This window comes from Martes martes (assembly GCF_963455335.1).
Source record: "Martes martes genome assembly, chromosome: 2".
NCBI lineage: Eukaryota > Metazoa > Chordata > Mammalia > Carnivora > Mustelidae > Martes > Martes martes.
In genome coordinates, this window is record NC_137889.1 from 189725223 (window position 1) to 189750486 (window position 25264).

Sequence of the window (25264 nt, forward strand, 5' to 3'; positions counted from 1 at the left end):
TATATATATATATATATACTGATAGCAAATAAACACGTGCAAAGACACTCCATATGATATGTCATCAAGAAAGCACAAATTAAAAGAAAGAAAGAAACAAACAAACATGAAATTCCCCTACACATCTTTTGGAATGGCCAAAATCTGGTACACTTACAAAAACGAATGCTAGCAAGGATGTGGAACAGTAGACGTCTCATTGCTGGTGGGAATGCAAAATGTTATATCCACTTTAGGAGATAATTTGTCAATTTCTTACACAACTAAACATTCTCTTACCATACAATTCAGCAATTGCACTGCTTGATATTTACTTAAATTAACTGAAAACTCATGTACATACAAAACCTGCATATGGGTGTTTATAGTTGCTTTATTCATAACTGCCAAAACTTTGAAACAACCAAGATGTTCTTCAGTGGGTGAATGGATAAACTGGTATATTCATAAAATGGAGTATTATTCAATGCTTAAAAAAATGAGATATCAAGGCATGAAAAGACTTGGGGAGGCACCAACTGGAGGGGACCATGGTCAACAATGAATGCATCTTCATTGCCATCAAGCCTCATGGGGTGCAGTGCAACTTCGTGGGAGAGATCTTCAAGCCTTTTGAGCAAAAGGGATTCTGCCTCATTGCTATGAAATAAATTCAGGTGTTGGGGCTAGGTTAATGTTAAAACCTGTTTACCCACCAGGGCCCGCTTGGCCAAAGCGACTCCATATTACCTGGGTAGGCATATTGTTGTTTACATCTACGGACTTCATTCCAGGAATAAACGCCCCAGCAGTTCTAAACGCCCCAGCATGCCCCAGCCGTTCCAAACATCCCAGCAGTTCCTAGTATTGGTTCCGGCTGACTATTCCAAGAATACACACCGTAACAAGCCAAGACAGGTGAAAACATCCAATCAGCTAAAGCCACATATGTTGAGGTCTGTGGTTATGCCCTATAAAAACTAGCCTGTAAGATCGAGGTTGGTCACCCTCTTCGGAGGCAGCCCTGACCGGTCAGTGTGGTTCCTGATGCTGGCATGAAAATAAAGCTTTGCCTAACTTTCAACTTGCATCATTCTCGCTCCTTTGATCACGGACCCCATCTCAGGCTTCCAAAGACCTTCTCAAGGAGCACTACATTGACCTGAAGGACCGTCCACTCTTTGCTAGCTTGGTGAAGTCCATGCAATCAGGGCCTGGGGTTTCCATGGTCTGGGAGGGCCTAAAGGTGATGAAGACAGGCCGAGTGATGCTCAGGGGGACCAAACCTATGGACTCTAAGCCTGGGACCATCCATGGGGACTTTTGCATCCAGGTTGGCAGAACATTATCCATGGCAGCAACTCTTTGGAGAGTGCAGAGAAGGAGATTGGCTTGTAGTTCCAGCCTGAAGAGCTGGTGGATTACAAGAGCTGTGCTCAGAGCTGGATCTATGAGTGAGGAGAAAGCAGACCTCAGTGTTTTGTTCATTCCATTCCCTCTCCCTCGCCTGAGCATGGGGCCAGGCTCTTGCAAATCCACTTATTTCTGAGAACTTCCTTATAACTTGGAGGGGAACTCTTGGAGCTGGGAGTGCTCCTCATACAGTATTATGTGCTATCACCATATTAAAATGTTTCATCCCAAAAGAAAATTAAAAAAAAAAGAAAAGAGGAAAACTTAAATTCACATTATTAAGTGAAAGAAGCTAATCTGAAAAGTCTACATACTACATAATTGCAACTCTATGTCATATTATGAAAGGCAAAACTATGGCAATAGTAGAAATACCAATGGTTGCCAGAGCTTAGGGAGAAGGGTTGGATGAATCAGTAGAATGCAGAGATTTTTAGGGTAGTGAAACCGTTCTGCATGATACTGTACTGATGATACACATCATTTTAAGTGTGTCTGGACCCATAAGATGTACAAAATCAAGAGTAAAACCTCATGTAAACTCTAAACTTTAGCTGAGAATGACCTGTCATGCAGATTCATCAATTTTGTAACAATTGTACCACTCTGGTACAGGATATTAATAATGGGGTAGACTGTGTGTGTGTCAGGGTAAAGCATATATGGGAACTCTGGACTGTATCTCAATTTTGGTATAACCTAAAAGTGCAGTTAGGAAATAAAACCTGTTTAGAGAAAAACAAACAAACAAACAGAAATCAGGAATAATGTTCTAAAGATTATGTAAAAAAGAATATTTAAACATAGCTAACTTTATTTTTGAAATGGCTACTTTCTAACAGGCTCTGTTTTCAACACTTAGTGAACATTGTTTCTATACTTCTAATGGCCAAGAGATTCAAAGAACTCTTCAAAAAGAATGTGGTAGTTAGCATCTTTATTTACTCAGGTACTTTGCACCACATGGTGATTTAGTGTCTCACTTTCCTTCTGTATTTTGACTATAACACATGTGGGATCTTGCTAATTTTGCAGGTAAGGGGAATATGACAAAAAGTTTCATTAACTATTTAAATGTCTTAAGCCAGAGAGTGACATTCTCTCCTGCTGGTTATATTTCGTTAGCAGGTAAAAGTCACATGGCAACCCTAGAATCAAGGAATACTGAGAAATACAGTATTTGGCTTTTCAGTCTATTCCTAGTGACAACTATATAGTGAGTAAGAGAACCTACTTTTCTTGTGTGTGTGTGTGTGTGTGTGTGTGTGTGTGTGTATATGGTTATCTGATATACCTCATAGATTCTGGAAAGCTGTCATTGAACCTATGCTTGCTTTCTTTGCCAATATTATTCCAATCTACCCAAGTTATGGAAGCGCAGAGCCTCTTGTGAGTGTTCCAGAGAATGCCTGCTAATATATCCATCTTTCGGGAAGATTTGGAGAGCCAAAATTGGAATGAGTCCTCATTAACTCTGAGCTTATTCATAAAGCCCACACAACTCAGAGGGTTCTTCTTTAAGAGAAAATACATATATACAAATCAGTTTTTAAAATATAAACATGTACCTAAACATATACCTAAATAGAGAATTACAATGGCAATTTCAATTTAAAAAATCCAATAATCACAAACATAATTTTAAATAAGTCAGTTGGAGAAAGACAAATATCTATGATTTCACTTATATGTGGAATTTAAGATGTAAAACAAATGAACAAAAGGGAAAAAAGAAGTCAGATAGGGGAAAACCAAGAAACAGACTCTTCTTTTAAATAAAAAATTATTTATTTGACAGAGAAATCACAAAGTAGGCAGAGAGGCAGGCAGAGAGAGAGTGGGGGGAGCAGGCCCCCTGCTGAGCAGAGAGCCCGATGTGGGGCTCACTTCCAGGACCCTGAGATCATGACCTGAGCCAAAGGCAGAGGCTTAACCCACTGAGCCACCCAGACACCCCAGGAAACAGACTCTTAACCATAGAGAACAAACTGATGGTTACCAGAGAGTAGGTAGGTGGGACGATGGGTTAAATAGGTGATGGGGATTAAGGAGGACACTTGTGATGAGCACTGGTTGTTTCATAAAGTATTGAATCATAATATTGTACAGTTGAAACTAATATTACATTGTATGTTAAATGACTGGAATTGAAATAAAAACTTAAAGAAAGAAAAGAAACATTTAACATTTTACAGTGCATAGAAATATCAAATCATTATAAAAATATAAATAAATCAATTAACTAATATACAGCATAACTCTGTAAGTCTTTCTTCCTATACTTGTTTTTATTCTTATGGAATATAAGATGGAAATGAACCAAGGAATAGTCCAAATATAGATATATTTGGAACTACAATCATCATTGATGATGGATTAATTGGAGTTGAGAATTACTCAGAGGGAGGTTTCAAGGACAATGGACAACACAGTGAATTATCGTGCTATTTATGGAAATGGAACACCATGGAGAAAGACCAGAGTTGGTAGTGCTGGTGGTATTAGAATTAAATCAAACTTTTAGTTTGGGAAATTTTAATGTTGAATTCCTTTAAAGATTTCCAGTAGGTACTTAAATATAAGAATTGAGAGCTTTGCAAAGAGGCCAAGGCTGAAGAGAAAATGTCACAACTTATTTAAATATACTTAGTGTTCCCATCAACCATTTCTACAAAAATGTGAGTGGATTCAATATTTGTTTCCAATTTTGAATGACAGCATTTGGAATGTGTCACAGTAACTTTTTCTTGTCAAATCACTTTCGAGTACAATGATGACAATATTGTAATCTTCACCTTTCAGAATCTCTGTCATTTATTACACATTCAGTACCTAAAACCTACTGATGCTATAGGATATAATAGAAAGAATTAAAAAATTATCTCCCCTTCTTTGATTTCATTTCCATCATATGAAAAAATAAATATACTGGAGCATCTTGAGCATCTTCACTGAAAACAGATAATAGTTAGCCTTTCTAACACTTCATGGAGGATTTAACAATGTCTAGAAGATTTTTCTAAGTTATATATTACAATGGTTGATATATTATGGAGCAATACTCTCATTATTCAAGAGTCTTCATTATCTATTAAAACTATGAATCACAGCTATTTTGTTCCTTTATCAATTCATCCTTATTAAAATATTCATTTTCATCACAATGATTATAAACTATAATTAAAATATTCTCTCTGAGTTAAATTCTGCTGTCCTCTAAAAGATCAGATCATATATTACTTAGAATATAAATCACTGGTCATGGAGTCATAATGCATTTTTTTCTACACTCAGTAGATAGGGTAAATATTTGACATTTCATTAATCAAGTAATTAAACCTCCTTATTCCTCTATTCCTTAGAAAAACATAACCTGTCCAAATTTGAAATTTCTTAAGATATTAAAATCGGATATATTATTTACTTTCTTTCTGCAAATCATTCCAAGATATTAAGCCAAATGAAAGCAAGACATGCAAACCATCAATCATTATTAAAATCATTTTTAAAGTCATCTAAAAATCTCTCTATTTTAATTGTTATGTAGAATGAAAATCCCCAGGGCTAAGGTATTTACTTTGACTCATTTTGATGACCTTGTGATATGACAACTTGGTCAAGTTAAACTACCTTTTCAAGAATTCCCATCCTTTCATGTCTCTGTTTTGGGTGAGTCATGAGAATAGTTCTTCTGAAAGATTTGAAAGGTGGTAGTGAAATTGCAACCATTTAATGGCTCATACCCGTTGTCCCCGACTTAAGGACTCACTTGGTATCACACAGTAGCTGTGCCTTGACTCCTTTTCCTTCCATGAGACCCTCCTTTGTTTTCTCTATTGGGCCAGGTTTGTGTGTGATTAGTTCAGAACTAAGATTCTAGCTTCTGAAGGATACCTACATCACAAAGTCTAGAAGCAACAAACAGATGGATTTCACTCTATCCTGTGGCTTACATTTGTGTTTATGGTTCCCAGCTTGTTCTTGCTCTCTCCAACCTTGCTGCGTGCCTTCTCTATTCAGGCTTGGCATCAAATATGAAAAACAGCCTCATGGCTACTTAACAATCCCTGTGTAAGGTCAAATGCGTGTAACAAATAACTTTATCACCTATAGAAGAGAACATAATTAACAGCTCTAATTTTAATAAAGACTAGACATCATTCCTGAAATTTAACACTTTTTATAATTAGTGAGATGATAGAAAATATTTCAATTAATCTGAAAAATTAATTAAATAAGATTCACAAGGGCATCTCTTTTATAACTAAATGGTAATCAATAAATCTTGATCTAAAGAGAACCTCCAGCACCAATTTACACATACAGGAAGGAGGACAACTTATTACTCCATTCTTGTACAATTGAGGGAAGAGGGAATGGAGTCAAACAATGAGGGAGTGAGGGCAAAATAATAATGGAGAGAGATATCCTAAGTGAATAGATGTCTTATTCAGAGCACATTAAGAAAGGGTGATTTCACATAAACAATCCTTTACCACAGAAGAGAATGAGAAAATAGAGCGAAGGAAAATGTAATCATACTTGGAATTCAAAGTCTGACTCATTTTAGCAAAATCCATGAAAGGCATAGAGATGTCAGTCATAGAGATGAAATCAGTTCTACATGTCTCATCCCTGAGGTGGTGGGGAAAAAGTAATTTTATTACTTGAAAATTGTATATTAATGTAAAAATGTTTCAACATGGTTTTTACATCCAAAAAAATTACACATCAGTAAAACAAAACTGGATTTTTTAAACCACAGCTGGAAAAATACATTAAAAATGCAAATATAAGGCAATAATTTAGAATTTAGAAATAAATTATAGTGAAAGATTAATATAAATTTAGATAATTATAATAAAACAAAACATATATGTTGAAAATTAAACCAGACTATATTTTTCTAAAAGAAAATTAAAAGAATTGAATTACAATTAATAAACATAAAAGCCCACCTAGGTACATACTATAAAGACAATTTACTTCTAAAATTCAGTGTCTATTAAGGTCAAATGTAAAAGCATTTGTAAAAATATATGACAAATGCTTAATGGAAAGGGAGTTGTGTCAGGACTAATATAGGTTAAAGAAGACATTAGGATAAAGAGCCTTAAATGAAACATATTTAATCATGATAAAATAATAATCGTAGGGAAATAATAAAACTGTAGACATTTCCTGAGATATTTAGTGAGTAGGACAGTTAACTCAGAAAATATTTTATACCCCATAAATTTGGCTAAAATCCCTCACCCTGCCAACAACTTGTTGGCATATTTCTCCTAGGAAGGTCCTAGTTAACTCAACATTCAACAGTATGACCAGTAACAAAGACAGAATGGCAAATATAGTATACAGTAATAGGAGGAGCACATTTATATAAAGGTGAAAAATGAAAGAAGTACAATATGAAAGGGAGACAAAAGCAAATTTTAAAAAAATAACAATTTTTTTTTCTAATATAATTGCTATGTCTTAAAATATACTTTGTTTAAATAATCCAATGCTATTCATTTTTGGTCCTAACCCTCTTTACAGGCCTATGAAAATTAGGCCATTTAATCATTAGAAACATCATAAAGCAGAGCTTGTCTAATTAACATCAAATCTCTTATTATTATATTTTTTAAAAGACTTTATTTATTTAGAGAAAGAGCGTGAGTGTGTAGTGGGGCAGAGGCAGAAAGAGAGAGAGACAGAGAAGCAGACACCCTGTTGAGTGCAAAGCCTGATGCAGAGCTCAATCTAATGACCCTGAGATCATGACCTAAGCCAAAATCAGGAAGTCAGACACTTAACTGACTAAGCCACCCAGGCGTCTCCCCCAATCTCCTATTATTTTTGAAAAGAATCATACCATAAGAATATGAGGAAATAACACTAATGTCAGACATATTTAAAGTTGGATTTTAATTTTATTTGATCAGGTATGCACTTTTATATGTCTATATATTACTGATATGTTTCAGTGCCCTTACATTCATATTTTACTTTTTTTAAAGTTGATTTTTTTATTCTAATTTTACTAGAGGAGCAATGGGTTCTATGTAAGATCTATACTTCTTATATAGTATTTTAATCATGGAAATCTGTTGTTATGCACTCTAGAAATGGTTACCAAAGTATTAGAACTCTTCTGAGTATAATGTATCTTTTTTTTTTTTTTAGATTTTATTTATTTATTTGACAGACAGAGATCACTAGTAGGCAGAGAGGCAGGCAGAGAGAGAGGAGGAAGCAGGCTCCCTGCTGAGCAGAAAGCCCGATGCGGGGCTCCATCCCAGGACCCTGAGATCATGACCTGAGACGAAGGCAGCGGCTTTAACCCACTGAGCCAACCAGGTGCCCCGAGTATAATGTATCTTTATAGTTATAAGAATGTTCAAGAATATTATGAGTGGGCTTTATACAGATATTTTTCCTCAAACCACTTGAAATTATTGATTTCATATATTTCATGAAATATATGTAAATTCTTTCATGAAATTGAATATGAAGTATTACAGCCAAATGAGGTGCTCAGTTAAAATGGAGACTATAAATTGTAGAGCAGAGAAAGGACACAATAAATAGCAATCATGGCTACGTGGCCAATGGTTACCATTAGGAAAGGCAAGAAATACGGAAACGAGGTATATTTTCTTCTGTAATATTATGTATATATTTGTATAGACTAACCAGTTTCCTCCTTTCCTATTCCTAGATATATTAAACCTATAATTCAAGTTTTATATAATGTGATAGGGACAAAGATAGCGTGACATTGATTGTCCCTCACAAGTTACTGTTTTATGAGATTTATATCCTCTTTTAGGAGAAAGCATAAGTCTGGGATAGCTGGGTGGCTCAGTTGGTTAAGCATCTGCCTTCAGCTCAGGTCATTGATCTCAGGGTCCTGGGATCCAGCCTTGCCTTGTGCTCCCTGCTCAGCAGGAGGTCTGCTTCTCCCTCTCCTTCGGCCCACCAGCCCCCACCTCCTGGCTCATGCTCTCTCTCAAATAAATTTTTTTTTTTTAAAGGAGAAAACACTAATCTATTTTCTATTGCATGAGAGATAACTGAATTATGTACAGTGGAAGCATTGGGCATTCTGTAGTGTTGTTTCTTCAGAGGTGTAGGGGCAGCTTAAAGGGTGTGTAGGGATTCTGCATTGACTAGCGAGCACAGCCTCGCCACTCTACAGTTGCATATATCATAGATGGAAGCTGGAGACTTGCTCAGCATCCATTTCTCCATGTGGATTACACTTAACAAGTTCTCAGTAGAATTGGAAGACAGAAGAGAAAACTTTTTCCATGGAGGGTGTTTCAGGTAAAACTTAAGCAGTGAGAAATCTTTCAAAATCAGCAGCACTGGTATAGTAGACAGCTAAAATACAATTCAATTGCTGAGATTTACTGAAGATCCGAAGAAAGTTGCTGAAAAAAATCTCTTGGGTGGCAGCTTCTAATAAAACTGCCAAGATTCACTGTGGCATCCAAATGATCTTCTGTGAATCGCCATTTCTGACATATTTTTATGATTTTAAGTTCTGCTTGACTTACCAACAGTTATGTTACCATTAGCTTCTTGTGATAAATCTCTTTCTAGGTTGTACTCAGAGCATCTTCTGGTTTTCTGACCATATCCTCATTGATTAAATAACTCATTCATATTACATTCTAAAGTATTGTTTTTAAATGAATTTAGTTTCTCATTTTGAAATATATATATCGAGGAAATACAAGTTCAATCACAACAAGATACCAATAAACTTAAGTCTGGCATTACTAAGTGTCAGGGAGTATTCTAAAGAAAGAGAATCTCATACACTGATAATTGGAGCATAAACTGATAAAAATGCATCTGAAAACTTAGAGTAATTAGGAAATTTGAAAGGATGTATAATTCTGATCCAGCAAATTTATTTCTGATTAAATTCACTAGAAAATGTGTGCACCTATTCTCAGACATGTTCAAAACAATTCATAACAATTTTCCATTGTATTAAAATATTACTTGCAATCAAAATATCTACTGGAAAAAGGATGGATGAGCAAGTAACTATGGTATATTAACACTTAAGCTATACAATAATGAAAATAACAAATGATAGATACCAGTAAAAAGAGGGGTGAATGAAAAATAAACTAATATTAAGCAAAATATGCAAGACAAAAAGAAACACTGACATCATGAGTACACTTATATAAAATTTTAAAATATAAAATGAAATGCTCTGCTTTAAGAGATGCTTATGTGGGGGAAAACTATAAAGAAAATAAAGGAGGGGCGCCTGGGTGGCTCAGTGGGTTAAAGCCTCTGCCTTCGGCTCGGGTCATGATCCCGGGGTCCTGGGATCGAGCCCCACATCGGGCTCTTTGCTCGGCAGGGAGCCTGCTTCCTCCTCTCTCTGTCTGCCTCTACTTGTGATCTCTGTCAAATAAATAAATAAAAATTAAAAAAAAAAAAGAAAATAAAGGAAATTATAATCATAAAACTTCAATAATAAATGCAACAAAGATAGAAGGATAATATTTTGATCAGTTAAGGTAAATGTAGCTTTTTGGGGTTGTGTAAATACACTATTCCTTGGCATATGTATGATTACACTGGTTTGTGATTTATGATATTTTTCTTCCTGTGGTGTGCATTATGTGTGTGTGCACTTGTATGTGCATGTTTGTGTTTCTGGTAACCTTCTGTCCATACAAAGTATCACACTGTTAAGAGAAATTTCTTGTAAACAAAAACAAACAAATAAATAAAAACAACTCAGAACAAACGCAAAGAAACTGACAAAACAAAATAAACAGTTAAAAAAAAAAAAAAAAAAGCCACATCCAGGAGGAGAAGGATTGCTCATCCAGCTGGAGCTAAGTTACTTTCAGTAACTTAAAAGCCATAATAAGTCTTGCATTTTAAGTATTTTATTTATTATTTATTTGTCAGAGAGAGGAAAAATGCAGGCAGGGCGAACAGCATGCAGAGGCAGAAACAGCCCCTGAGCAGGAAGCCAAACATGGGGCTCGATCCCAAGACCCTGGGATCATGACCTGAGCCCAAGACAAACACTTAACTGACCAAGCCACCCAGGCATCCCAGCCATAAGTCTTTATTTATTATGATTCTATGGATCAATTCTCAGAATATATTTATTGTCAAAATGTGATAACAAATTAAACAATAGAATGATTTAGTCATACAAACTCATAATAATATCAGTTGTTCATTTTGGAAATTTTGAGTAATTTTTTAAAGCCAAAGATACACTTGATTTTTACCATTTTAATATATTTATATGTGGAGGGTGTGAAACTAGTCATATCAAATCTCAAATTGTTGTGAAATTCTCCATTCACAACATTCATTCTAGTGTACTAGGCTTGCTAGGTTACATGTACCAGAGAGCTATGCTTTGGTTGGGTTGAGAATTATGTTTTCTTAAAACATAGCAGCTCATTATTCTCATATTAGGCAAATTTGACCTTAATTTGCAGTCATCAAATGTGTATTTATTTTGTAACTTGCATTATAATAAAAATTCTGTCTTAGTGATAATGATATTTTAATTACAAAGTTACTCTCTCTCCCTCTTTTAATCTTTCTCACTCTCTTTCCAAATATAGTTGGAATGCTGGCAAAAAAAAAAATCTTAAGATCACTTTAAAAAGAAAAGAAAACGCAAAGGAATATATCGATGTCATACTTACATTCTCTTTTATAACGGAGCCTAAATTGCTTTACCTGTTGAGCTCAGTAATCACCACTTAACTTTTTTTTTTTTAAAGACTCACATTTATTCTTTTTTTTATCTTAGTAGAATTATCTACAGAAATAATATTGAATGCTTTTCTGGATTGAAAAAAAAAAGCCTAAATATAATTGATTTTCTTTTGCTCTCAATAATATTAGAAGCAATTGAAGGCTTTTAAGAAAAGTATTGACAAAAATCTAACTTAAACTTAAAAAAAAATCTAACTTGATGTATTGTGATGTGTTAAAACACATCATGTGTTATGTGTAAAAACATAAAATCCATATATTTCACATCTATCTATTCTTTTTTTTTAATTAACATATAATGTATTATTTGTTTCTGGGCTACAGGTCTGTGATTCATCAGTCTTACACAGTTCACAGTGCTCACCATAGCAAGTAGCCTCCCCAATGTCCATCACCCAGCCAACACAACCCACCCCACCCGCCTCCTCTCAAACAACCCTCAGATTTTTTTCTTGAGATTCAGAGTCTCTTATGAATTATCTCCCTCTCTGGTTTCATCTTGTTTCATTTTTCCTTCCCTTCCCCCATGATCCTCTGTCTTTTTTCTCAAATTACTCATATAAGCAAGATCACATGATAATTCTTTCTCTGACTGACATTTTGTTTAGGATAATACATCTAGTTCCATCCATGTCTTTACAAATGGCAAGATTTTATTGTGTTTTTTGTTGTTTTGTTTTGTTTTTGTTTTTGTTTGTTTGTTTGGTTTTTGCATAATATCCCAGCTAGGTTCTTTCCATAGTTTGGCTATTGTGGACATTGCTGCTATAAACATTGGGGTACATGTGCCCCTTTGGGTCCCTACGTTTGTACCTCTGGAGTAAATACCCAGTATTGCAATTGCTGGGTCATAGGGTAGCTCTATTTTCAACTTTTTGAGGAACCTCCATGCTGTCTTCCAGAGTGGTTGCACCAGCTTGCATTCCCACCAACAGTGTACAACTGTCCCACTTCCTCCACATCCTTGCCAATACCAGTCATTCCCTGACTTGTTACTTTTAGCCATTCTGATGGTGTGAGGTTGTATCTCATTGTGGTTTTGATTTGTATTTCCCTGATCATGAGTGATGTTGAGCACTTTTTCATGTGTCTGTTGGCCATCTGGATGTCTTCTTTGCAGAAATGTCTGTTCATGTCTTCTGCCCATTTCTTGACTGGATTATCTATTCTTTGGGTGTTGAGTTTGATAAGTTCTTTATAAATTTTGGATATTAGTCCTTTATGGGATATGCCATTTGGAAGTATCTTCTCACATTCTATAGGTGGTTTTTGGTTTGTTGACTCTTTCCTTTGCTGTGAAAAAGCTTTTGATCTTGATGATGTCCCAATAGTTAATTTTTGTCCCTGCTTCCCTTGACTTTAGTGATGTTTCAAGGAAGAACTTTCTGCAGCTGAGGTCAAGAAGGTTGCTGCCTATGTTCCTCTCAAGGATTTTGATGGATTTTGTCTCACATTGAAAACTTTCATCCATTTTCAGTTTATTTTCATGTGTGGTGTAAGGCAATTGTTCAATTTCATTCTTCTGCATGTGGCTGTCCATTTTTCCTAACACCATTTGTTGAAGAGACTGTCTTTTTTCCATTGGACATTCTTTCCTGCTTTGTCAAAGATTAGTTGACCATAAAGTTGAGGGTCCATTTCTGGGCTCTCTCTTTTGTTCCATTGATCAGTGTGTCTGTTTTTTTTGCCAATATCATACTGTCTTGAAGATAACTGCTTTATAATAGAGCTTGAAGTCTGGAATTGTGATGCCATGAACTTGGTTTTATTTTTCAACATTCCTCAGGCTATTCAGGGTCTCTTCTGTTTTAAAACAAATTTTAGGATTACTTGTTCCATTTCTTTGAAAAAGTTGATGGTATTTTGATAGAGATTGCATTAAATGTATAATCTGCTCTGGGTAGCATAGACATTTTCACAATACTTGTCCTTCTGAACCATGGGCATCAAACTTTTTGCATTTCTCTGTGTCTGCCTCAATTTCTTTCATGAGTACTCTGTAGTTTTCTGAGTATAGATTTTTTCCTCTTCAGTTAGATTTATTCCTAGATATCTTGTGGTTTTAGGTGAAATTGTAAATGGGATTGACTCTTTAATTTCTCTTTCATCTTCTTGTTGATGTACAGTAATGCAACTGATTTCTGTGCATTGATTTTATATACTGACACTGAATTCCTATATGAGTTCTAGCAGCTTTAGGTGGAGTCTTTTGGGTTTTCCACATAAAGTATCATATCATCTGCAAAAAGTGAGAGTTTGACTTCTTCTTTGCTGATTCAGATGCTTTTTACTTCCTTTTTTTGTCAGATTGCTGAGGCTAGGACTTCTAGTACTACATTGAGTAGCAGTGGTGATAGTAGACATCCCTGCTGTGTTCCTGACCTTAGGGGAAAAGCTCTCAGTTTTTCCCGATTGAGAATGATATTTGCTGTGTGTTTTTCATGGATGGCTTTAATGATATTAAGGCATGTACCCTTCATGCTTACACTGTGAAGAGTTTTGATCAAGAAATCAGGATTTCTTGATCAAGGATGCTGTACTTTGTCAAATGCTTTTTCAGCACCTATTGAGAGTATTATATGGTTCTTGTTCTTTATTTTATTAATGTACTGTATCACATTGATTGATTTGAGGATGTGGAACCAACCTTGCAGCCCAGGAATAAATCCCACTTGGTCGTGGTAAATAATCCTTTTAATGTACTGTTGGATCCTATTGGCTAGTATATTGGTGAGAATTTTCACATCCATGTTCATCAAGGATATTGGTTTGTGATTCTCTTTTTTGATATGGTCTTTGTCTGGTTTTGGGATCAAGGTCATGCTGGTCTCATAAAATGAGTTGGAAGCTTTTCTTCCATTTCTAATTTTTGAACAGTTTCAGAATAGGTATTAATTCTTCTCTAAATGTTTGGTAGAATTCCCCTAGGAAGCCCTCTGGCCCTGGACTCTTGTTTGTTGGGAGATTTTTTGATGACTGCTTCAATCTCCTTACTGGTTATGGGTCTGTTCAGGTTTTCCATTTCTTCCTGGGTCAGTTTTGGTAGTTTGTATGTCTCTAGGAATGCATCCATTTCTTCCAGATTGTCAAATTTGCTGGTGTTAGTTGCTCATAATATGTTCTTCTAATTGCTTGTATTTCATTGGTGTTGGTTTCTTCAGAAAGGCTTGTATCACTATATACATTCCTCTTAGGACCACCTTTGCTGTGTCCCAAAGATTTTGAACAAATGTGTTTTCATTTTCATTTGTTTCCTTGACTTTTTTTTTTCAATTCTTCTTTAATTTTCTGATTGACCCATTCATTCTTTAGTAGGATGCTCTTTAGCCTCCATGTATTTGAGTTCCTTCCAACTCTCCTCTTGTGATTGAGCTTTAGCTGCAGAACACTGTGTTCTGAAAACATGCAGGGAATGATCCCAATCTTTTGGTACCAGTTGAGACTTGATTTTTGACCCAGGATGGGATTTATTCTGGAGAATGTTCCATGAGCACTCGAGAAGAATATGTATCTTGTTGCTTTGGGATAGAATGTTCTGAATATATCTTGGAAGTCCATCTGGTCCAGTGTGTCATTTAAGGCCTTTATTTCCTTGCTGATCCTTTGCTTGGATGATCTGCCCATTTCAGTGAGGGGGTGTCAAAGTTCCCTACTATTATTGTATTATTGTCGATGTGTTTCTTTGATTTTGTTATTAATTGGTTTATATAATTGGCTGCTCCCATGTTGGGGGCATAGATATTTAAAATTGTTAGAGCTTCTTGTTGGCAGACCCTTTAAGTATGATATAGTGTCCTTCCTCATCTCTGAATCTAGTCTTCGGCTTCAAATCTAATTGATCTGATGTAAGGATGGCCACCCCAGCTTTCTTTTAATGTCCTTTAGCATGGTAAATTGTTTTCCACCCCCTCACTTTAAATCTGGAGATGTCTGGGTCTAAAATGAGTTTCTGGTAGGTAGCATATTGATGAGTCTTTTTTTTTTTTTTTTTTTAAGATCTTATTTATCTGACAGAGTGAGAGATCACAAGTAGGCAGAGAAGCAGAGAGAGAGGGGAAAGCAGGCTCCCTACTGTGCAGAGAGCCCGTTGCAGGGCTCAATCCCAGGACTCTGAGATCATGACCTAAGCTGAAGGCAGAGGCTTAACCCACTGAGCCACCCGGGTGCCCCAGTCTTTTTTTTTTTTTTAATCCATTCTGATACCCTGTGTCTTTTGACTGGGGCATTTAGCCCATTTACATTCAGGGTAACTACTGAAAAAATATGAATTTAGTGCCATTGTATTGCCTGTAAGGTGACTGTTCCTGTGTATTTTCTCTGTTCCTTTCTGGTCTACTTCTTTTAAGCTCTCTCTTTGCTTTGGTGTTTGCAAATTCCTTTAAATTTTGTTTGTCCTGGAAGCTTTTTATCTCTCCTTCTATTTTAAGTGACAACCTAGCTGGACAATAGTATTCTTGGGTGCATATTTTTCTCATTTTGTGCTCTGAATATATCATGCCAGTCCTTTCTGGACTGCCAGGTCTCTGTGGATAAGTCTTCTGCCAATCTAATATTTCTACCATTGTTTTCTACAGACCTCTTGACCCAAACTGCTTGTAGGATTTTCTCTTTGTCACTAAGACTTGTAAATTTTACTATAGATGATGGGGTGTGGACCTATTTTTAATGATTTTGAGGGGGATTCTCTGAGCCTCCTGGATTTTGATACTTGTTCCCTTTACCATATTAGGGAAATTCTTTACTATAATTTGCTCCAAAATACCGTCTGCCCCCCCCCTCCACTTTCTTCTTCTTCTGGGATCCCAATTATTCTAATATTGTTTCATGTTATAGTACCACTTATCTCTCGAATTCTACCCTCATGGTCCAGGAGTTATTTGTCTCTCTTTTGCTCAACTTCTTTATTCTCTGGCCCTGGGCTCTTGTTTGTTGTGAGATTTTTGACTAGTGTTTCAATTTACTTACTGGTTATGGGTCTGTTCAGATTTTCCATTTCTTCCTGCTTCAGTTTTGGTAGTTTATATGTCTCTAGGAATGCATCCATTTCTTCCAGACTGTCAAATTTGCTGATGTTAGTTGCTCATAGTATGTTCTTATAATTGTTTGTATTTCTTTGTTGTTAGTTGTGATCTGTCTTCTCTCATTCATGATTTTATTAATTGGGGTCCTTTCTCTTTTCTTTTTATAAGTCTGGTCAGGGGTTTATCAATCTTATTAATTCTTTCAAAGAACCAGCTCCTAGTTTTGTTGATTTGTTCTACTGTTCTTTTGGTTTCTATTTCATTTATTTCTGCTCAGATCTTTATGATTTCTCTTCTCTTGCTGGGTTTAGGTCTTCTTTGCTGTTCTTTCTCCAGCTCCTTTAGTTGTAAGATTAGATTGTGTATTTGAGACCTTTTTTTGTTTCTTGAGAAAGGCTTATATTGCTACATACTTTTCTCTTAAGACCGCCTTTGCTGTATCACAAATATTTTGAACAGTTGATTTTCATTTTAATTTGTTTCCATGATTTTTTTTTTCAATTCTTCTTTAATTTCCTGGTTGACCCATTCATTCTTTAGTAAGATGCTCTTTAGCCTCCTTTTATTTGAGTTCTTTCTAAATTTCCTTTCTGACCGAGTTCTAGTTTCAGAGCATTATGACCTGAAAATATGCAGGGAAGGATCCCAATCTTTTGGTACCAATTGAAACCTGATTTGTGTCCCAGAATGTGATTTATTCTGCAGAATGTTCCATGTGCAGTAGAGAAGAATATGTATTCTGTTGCTTTGGGATGGGATGTTCTGGATATATCTGTGATGTCCATCTAGTCCAGTGTATCATTTAAAGCCTTTTATTTCCTTGTTATCTTTTGTTTAGATGATCTATCCATTTCAGTGAGGGGGAGGTGTTAAAATCCCCTACTACTGTGTTTCTGTCAACATGTTTCATTGATTTTGTTATTGGCTTATGTAATTCCCTGCTCCCATGTTAGGGGCATAGATATTTAAAATTGTTGGATCTTCTTGTTGGACATACACTTTAAGTATGATATAGTGTCTTTCCTCATCTCTTATTATAGTCTTTTGTTTAAAAACTAATTTATTTGATATAAGGATTGCCACCCCAGCTTTCTTTTGATGTCCATTAACATGGTAAATTGTTTTCCACTTCCTCATTTTAAATCTAAAGGTGTCTTTGGATCTAAAATGAGTCTCTTGCAGACAGTATATCAATGGGTCTTGGGTTTTTGTTGTTGTTATTGTTGTTTGTTTGTTTTTGTTTTATTTTGGTTTTTATCCATTCTAATATCTGTGTCTTTTGATTTGGACATTAAGCTCATTTACATTGAGGTAACTATTGAAACACATGAATTTAATGCCATTGCATATTGTCTCTATTTTTTTCTGATCTTTGTTACTTTTAGGCTATGTATTTCCCTAGAGGACCACTTTCACAATTTCCTGTAGGGCTGGTTTGGTGTTCCTGTAGGGCTGGTTTGGTGTTCTCAAATTCCTTTAGTTTTTGTTTGTCCTGGAAGCTTTCTTTCTTTTCTTTTCTTCTTTTTTTTTTTTCTTTCTTTCTTTTTTTTTTTTTTTGATATTTATTTGACAGAGAGAGAGAAAGAGAGAGAGAACAAGTCCAAGTAGGCAAGTAGGCAGAGTGGAATACAGTGGGAGAAGGAGAAACAGGCTCTTCCCTGAACAGGGAGCCCGATGCAGAGCTCGATCCCAGAACTCATGGCTCATGACCCAACTTGAAGGCAGCTGATTATCCACTGATCCCAGGGACCCCTGTCCTGGAAGCCTTTTATCTCTCCTTCTATTTTCAATGGCAGTCTAGCTGGATATAGTATTCTTGGCTACATGTTTTTCTTGTTTAGTGTTCTGAATATACCATGCTTGTCCTTTCTGTCCTTCCAGGTCTCTCTGAATAGGTCTGCTGTCAACCTAATATTTCTACCATTGTAGGTTACATACCTCTTGTCCTGAGGTATGTAAAGCATAGGTATGAGGTATGTAAAGCAGAAAATCCTGCTTTCAGGATTTTCTTTTTGTCTCTGAGACTTATAAATTTTACTATTAGATGATGGGTGTTGATATATTTTATTGATTTCGAGTGGGGTTCTCTGTGCCTCCTGAATTTTGATGCCTGTTTCCTTCCCCAAATTAGGGAAGTTCTCCACTATAGCTGCTTCAATATACCTTCTGCCTCTCTCTATCTGTCTTCTTTTTCTGGGATCCCAATTATTATAATATTGTTTCATTTTATGGTATCACTTATCTTTCAAATTCTCCCCTTGTGATCCAGTAGTTGTTTATCTCTCTTTTACTCCACTTTTTATTTTTCATCATTTGGTCTTCTATATCACTAATTCTCTTTCCTGCCTCATTTTTCCTGGCAGTTAGAGCCTCAATTTTCAGTTATACCATATTAATAGACTTTTTGGTTTTGACTTGGTTAGATTTTAGTTGTTTTACTTCTAGTATTGTCCATGCTTTTTTTTCAACCCCAGCTAGTATCTTTATAAACACCATTCTGAACTCTAGTTCTGACAATTTATTAATGTTCATATTGATTAGGTCCTTGACCATCTGTTCTCCCTATTTTTTTTTTTTTTTGAGGCGAGTTTTTCCATTTTGTTCAGAGAAAGAATAGATGAATGGGAGAAGAAAATGTTAAAAGGGTAAGAATGACCCCAGGAAAAAAAAAATATACACTAAATAAATCAGAAGAGACCCAAAACCAGAAGGAAAAAAAAAAAGGGGGGGGATAAGATCAGCCTGGTGAATAGATCAGAGCCACATGCAAGATTTTGGGTGTATTTTGGTCTGTTTGAGGAAAATGCCTCCCAAATTTTTAAAGAAAGGAAAATTTATATACAAAAATAAGGGTAAATACGATGAAGGGGTGGAATATGACTGTAAAGATGAAAATTAAAAAAATATATATTTTAAAAGGAATTGATAAGGGGCACCTGGGTGGCTCAGTGGGTTAAATCCCTTGCCTTTAGCTCAGGTCATGAATCCAGGGTCCTGGCATTGAGCCCCACATTGGACTCTCTGCTTAGTAGGGAGCCTGCTTCCTCCTTTCTCTCTCGGCCTGCCTCTCTGCCTATTTGTGATCTCTGTCTGTCAAATAAATAAATAAAATCTTTAAGAAAATAAAATAAAAAGGAATTGATAAGATAAGAAGTTGGTTGAAGGAAGAATGGGAAAAAAAAAAAAAGAGAGAGATAGAGAGAATGTGGTCATGTGGGACACTAGGCCAAAGCCACACACTAGATTTAGGTTATATTTTGGTCTGTTACAAGAAACTATATTCTGGATTTTAAAGAAAATTATGTATAGGATAGAATATGACTAAAAATGAAATTTTAAAAATATATTTAAAAAATGAGTTGATAAGATGGTTAAAATAGGGAAAAAAAAGAAAAATTCAAAAAAAAGAAAAGAAAAAAATAAGTTAAAAAAAATAACTTTGGGGGCATCTGGGTGACTGAGTGGATTAAGCCTCTGCCTTCAGCCCAGGTCTTGATCTCAGGGTCCTGGGATTGAGCCCCACATCAGGCTCTCTGCTGGGTGGGGAGCCTGCTTCCCCCTCTCTCTCTGCCTGGCTCTCTGCCTACTTGTGATCTCTCTCCCTCTGGCAAATAAATAAATAAAATCATTTTTTAAAAAATTAACTTTGAAAGACTAAAGAATAATGGGGAAAAAATCATGAATTCTATGTGTTGTGTTGCCCTAGTGTTGGTGTTTTGCAGTTCTCATTGATCAGTAAACTTGGTCTTGGCTGGATGTTCTTGCCCATCTTCTGGGGGAGGGACCCCTTGCTGTGATTTTCAAATATCTTTGCTCAAGGTGGAATTACACCACCCTTGTCAGGAGTCAGGCTAAGTAATCTGCTCAGATTTGTTCTCAGTAGATTTGCTCCCTGATAGCTTTGCATACAGTTCAGATGATAAGACCGAAAATGGCAGCCTCCCCATCTCTGGCCTAGAACTCAGATTTCTACTCCTCAAAGAGCCCTCAGAGGAAGGCATTCAATCACTCTTGTCTCCCTGGTCTCCAACTGCACTCTGTGCTCACCTGGCCTGTGATTGAACATTGCTGTATCTGGCACATGACCCTGTTTGGAGTTTCCAAAACCAGCAGATGCTGACAATGCACTCCTGTGCCACTCCTCCTGGGGGAGGAAAGGGCATCTCCCCAGATCTGCTGTTTGTTGGGCCCCTGCTTGAAGAATAGTGGTCCAACTGTGCTGCGGATCAGAGTTTATGGAATCCCCAAGCTGAGAGCCAACTCCTTGGGCTTTGTATTTGGAGCTGGTTTCCCTGCTCCAGTACCTGGTAGCTCTGCCACACTCAGGCACCCCTGCTCTTTCTGTGACCCCAAGGGGCCTGAGACCACTGTCCCAGTGAGGGTTCTACCCCTCACTTGGCCACTGGAGTGACAATCCTCAGTGGAGCAGACATCTAAAAGTTCTGATTTTGTGCTCTGTTGCTTTATCATTTTCTGGGAGCTTGCTCATGGAGGATCCCTCCCCCTGCAGTCTGTCTTCCCAAATATTGCCTTGTATTCCTGTCTTCAGATGTCCTACCTTCCAGAAAGTGGTTGCTTTTCTGTTCACAGAGTTGCTGCTATTGTTTTCTTCCATCTCCTGTTGAGTTTGAAGGTGTTCAGAATGGTTTGATAACTATCTAGCTTAATTCCTGGGACCATATACAATTTAGGTATCCCACTCCTCCACCATCTTGCTCCTAAGGGGATGGATCTCTCTATTCTTAATTCAACTAAAACTTTACCCTATGGATGATGCAGTTAAAAGACATCAGAAATCAATTAAGAAAAATTTCCTGTGCAAATGCAAAATTAGCAACTAAAATATTAAGAAATCAGGCCATCAGTTTTAAGTAATTGTAATAGAAACATGTTGTCAACCTTCAGGTAGATGACCAACAAAACAAGCAATCAAATCTGAACAGTCATATTTGACAATTTCTGTTTTCTAAATACTCTCATCTTTATCCATTTTCAGCTAATGATGAGACATCACTTTAATACAGAGTTCAGAAGAAATATGCCTGTGGTTGTATAGCATTTCTACTCTATAGGGGCAATTGACACAAATAAACTTCTGAGCACAGATAAGGGTAAAATTTAGTAAAACACGAAAGTTTATGTTTTGAGTATCTGTTACCATTGCTTTCGTTTTTAATATAATTTACTTTATATAATTATATATAATTTATTTAATATAATTTTACTTCTACAAACAACTGTACTTAATAGCCAGTGCAAAATATTACTGAGTATTTAACAATAAGCTCTTGCAAGACTGCACAAGTCAGGTCCTGACTTTTGCTATATCGCTACATTCATTCATATTATCCCTTCACATATTTTTCTATCCATTTGTGTATGTCTTTGTTCAAACCAACATCTAACAGCATGGAAAGGGCCTACTTTATACTCAGACCTGCTTGCTCGCTTGCATGATTTACTTATTTATTTGTTTGTCTACTTATTTATTTTTAAATTTCTGTGTGTTTTCCCCCTCTGTAGCCCCTCAATGATAGTATGTAGTAAATTTCCTGTAAATATTTATAAGGGATTCCTACATGTCACAGTTGGTTAAACGTCTGACTTTAGGTCAGGTCATGATCCCAGCGTCCTGGGATCCAGTGCAGGATTCAGTTCCTTGTTCAGTGGGGAACCCTCTTCTCCCTCTGCCTATTGCTCCCCCTGCTTGTTCTCTCTTTCTCTCTGACAAATAAATAAATGAAGTCTTAAAAAAATTTAAAAAAATATTGGATAGATACATGTATCTTCCATAATAATAATTCAAATAGAAATAATATAGCCTGCATTTTATAACATTTTTTATTAATCAAGAAAAAAATAAAACTTCATGTATTAATCTACTTTCATACACCTGCCAGTGATATCTCTAGTATTTTAACATGTATCAGATACTGTGGATTTTAATCAGTCTCATAGCCATGTTACTCAATACAGGACTTAATTCTTGACCAATGCTTTCAAAAGAAATTTTCTAGTCATTTTTTTTATAAATTTCAACTTACTTTAAATCACTTAAAAATGATTTAATGCAAACAACATAGAGCCAGAATAAATTGTCATTGATTTTTTTTCCATCTTGTATGATAAAGCACTTTTTCATATTACAAATGAAAAAAAGTTATATGTACTCTTATTTAAATTAAAGTTTTTGCTCCTATTTGAGATTACATAGTGATAATAATTAAATATGTACCTAAAGATGAAGTCATTTCCTAGAGATTTCATTGTCTTGCTCTTAGATTTTATGAGAAAACACGTTAATATATTCTAAGCTCTTTGGAAGCAGATATAGTTACTTTGTTTGGGAGTTAATTATAATCCTTTGTTCCTCGAGACGGTTAATTTTGTGGTATTAACTAATAGCTTGAATTATATGTATGTTGAGATAGGGAGAAAGAGATTTTCTGATATTTATCTGTTCTTCATAGAGACATCCTTGCTCAATCTCTCTCTCTCTCTCTCTCTCTCTCCATATATATATATATAAAATATATAATATTATATATATTATATATTATATATATAATATATAATATATCTCTCCATATATATATAAAAATTATATATATATATAATTTTTTAATCATGACAAGAAAACAAGAAATGCATATATAAAACCCCCATTTCTAACGAAGTTCTCTCTCTCTCTCTCTATATATATATATATGTATACATACATATATATATATATATATATATGGTAGGTGATCAGGACTTATTTGATGCATGAATATATGAATGAAGACATGCTCAGTATTTTCTATTTAGTATACTGACTTTCTCTTCTTATATTTTAAAAGAATAAACAGAAAATTATGTGCTAAATATGTGCATAGCATATGTAATTCCACTAATTTACATGATTGCAGCTGAATAAAATTTCTTATTTAGCAGCTTACCAGTTGAGGTATAATTCAGTTTTATAGTCAAAGTGTTTGAAGGAAATATCAAGGGTATACATATGCAGTATTTAACATATTTAAATTTGATAATATTACATACTCACTTTTTAAAAAACTACTAAGTTTGATAATGGCATCAAAATATTAGTGAACTTTGAAAGTCTCCAGAAAAATTTTCCCAAAATTTCAAATAAGAAAAAAACAAATAAAACAACAATAAAGCTGAAGTCCTCAAAAATTCATTAAAAATGACAAATACTTTACCAACAAAACTGGTTAAAAATAGAAAGCCAAAGATGTATATTAAAAGAAGGAACCATCAATTTGAAAGCACCAGGTACAGATTTTAAAAGGCAGTGCAGTTCCCAATTCCTCTCTGGGTCCTTCCGTGTATCTCTTAGCCAGAAAAAATAAAAACAAACAAACAAACAAATAAATAAAAATAAAAAGTATAATGTTTTTTCACATAAGTGAAAAACTATAATCTTCATAAATTGAGATCATAGTGGTAGAATGTTGAATGGAGGTTAAATTTCAGGAACTCAAAGGAATGTAAATGGTTAGAATTATTTTTATTATATTATTCTACCACTTTCATCAATGGAACAAAATCCTTTATTCAATTACTGTATTCACATCTTGCTTCAAAATATCTTTCTCCAATCAAGATCCCAGATTAATATATCTTATCAAATTTGTAAAACTAGTATTTCATTTGAAACATACCAGATTTTAAAAGACCTTAAGCAACCTGTTTACTATGATCTAAATCTGCGACTAACACAGGAGATAAAAGATGAATTACAAGCTTCCAGTTATGGAATGAGTAAGTCACTGGAATAAAAAGAAGGGCACATGGAATACAGCCAATGATGTCGTAGCAATGTAAAGGGATGGACAGTAGCTATACTGTGGCAAATATAGCATAATGCATCAACTTGTCAAATCACTAAGTTGTACACCTGAACTTCATGTAAAATTGTATCAACTAGGCTCAAATTAAATAAATAAATAAATAAATAAACAAATAAATAAATTTTTATCACAGACATGAAAAGTATAGCATAGGGAATTCAGTCAATAATATTACAATAATGTAATGTGACAGATAGTGAATACACTTATTTTTGTGAGTAATTCATAGCACATGGAATTGTTGAATCACTATGCTGTTCCTTTGAAACTAATATAACACTGTCAACTATACTTCAATAATAAAATTTTTAAAAAATTGTGTTCTGTACTCTAAGCTATTACAGGTCAATTGGGCTTAAACACAGCAACGTGTGGTCTAGCATATGAAATGATAGTGTTAAATTTAAGTTGTTATTGGAACAGAGAAACTGGCATGGTCATTTCCCTTGTCTCATATAACAAGAAGCACTTTTTTTCTTTGAATTTTTCTATATTGAATACACTGATATTTGAAATAGTACAATATAGTAAGTGAAATAGAATCTCATATTATCATCCAATAGAGTTTTATGTGTGTATTTATTTATATTTTTTGAGAGAATAAATGAGCTGGAAGTGGGGGGAGAGCAGGAGAGAATCTTAAGCAGACTTTGTGCCCAGCATGGAACCTAATGTGGAGCTCGATGCCAGGACCCTGAGATCATGACCTGAGCTGGAATCAAGAGTCAGATGCTCAATCAACTGTGCCACCCAGGCACCCATCCTATCAGAGTTTCAATTAACAAATAATTTGGTTCTACAACTGTAATAATCCAACAAAACTAAAAATACTATCATTCAATGCATTTTGGTATGTTGTATAAACCAAACAATTTGAAGAAGCAAAGGTTATATAATAGATCACTTCTGACTTGGTTCTTTTTTTTTTTTTTAAGATTTTATTTATTTAGTTGACAGAGAAAGAAAGATCACAAGTAGGCAGAGAGGCAGGCAGAGAAGGGTGTGTGTGGGGGGGAGCAGACTCCCTGCTGAGCAGAGAGCCAGATGTGGGGCTGGATCCCAGGGCCCTAAGACCATGACCTCTGCCAAAGACAGAGGCTTTAGCCCACTGAGCCACCCAGGTGCCCCCTGACTTGGTTCTTTCAAGGTAATTCAAGGGGAAAAGGAAGTGATATGTGAGAAATTACAAGTTCACATTCTGGATGGTAAAATGTGAGCCTTTAG

At 35.4% G+C, this 25264-nt stretch overlaps 1 pseudogene across 1 annotated transcript; it reads left to right on the forward strand.

The window, feature by feature from the left end:
- Window positions 1-530: 530 nt before the first annotated feature.
- Window positions 531-1437, forward strand: LOC308359714 (nucleoside diphosphate kinase A-like; annotated as a pseudogene). Its single transcript has 2 exons — window positions 531-656; window positions 1106-1437. The product of its transcript is annotated as a nucleoside diphosphate kinase A-like (transcript).
- The last annotated feature ends 23827 nt before the right edge of the window (window positions 1438-25264 follow it).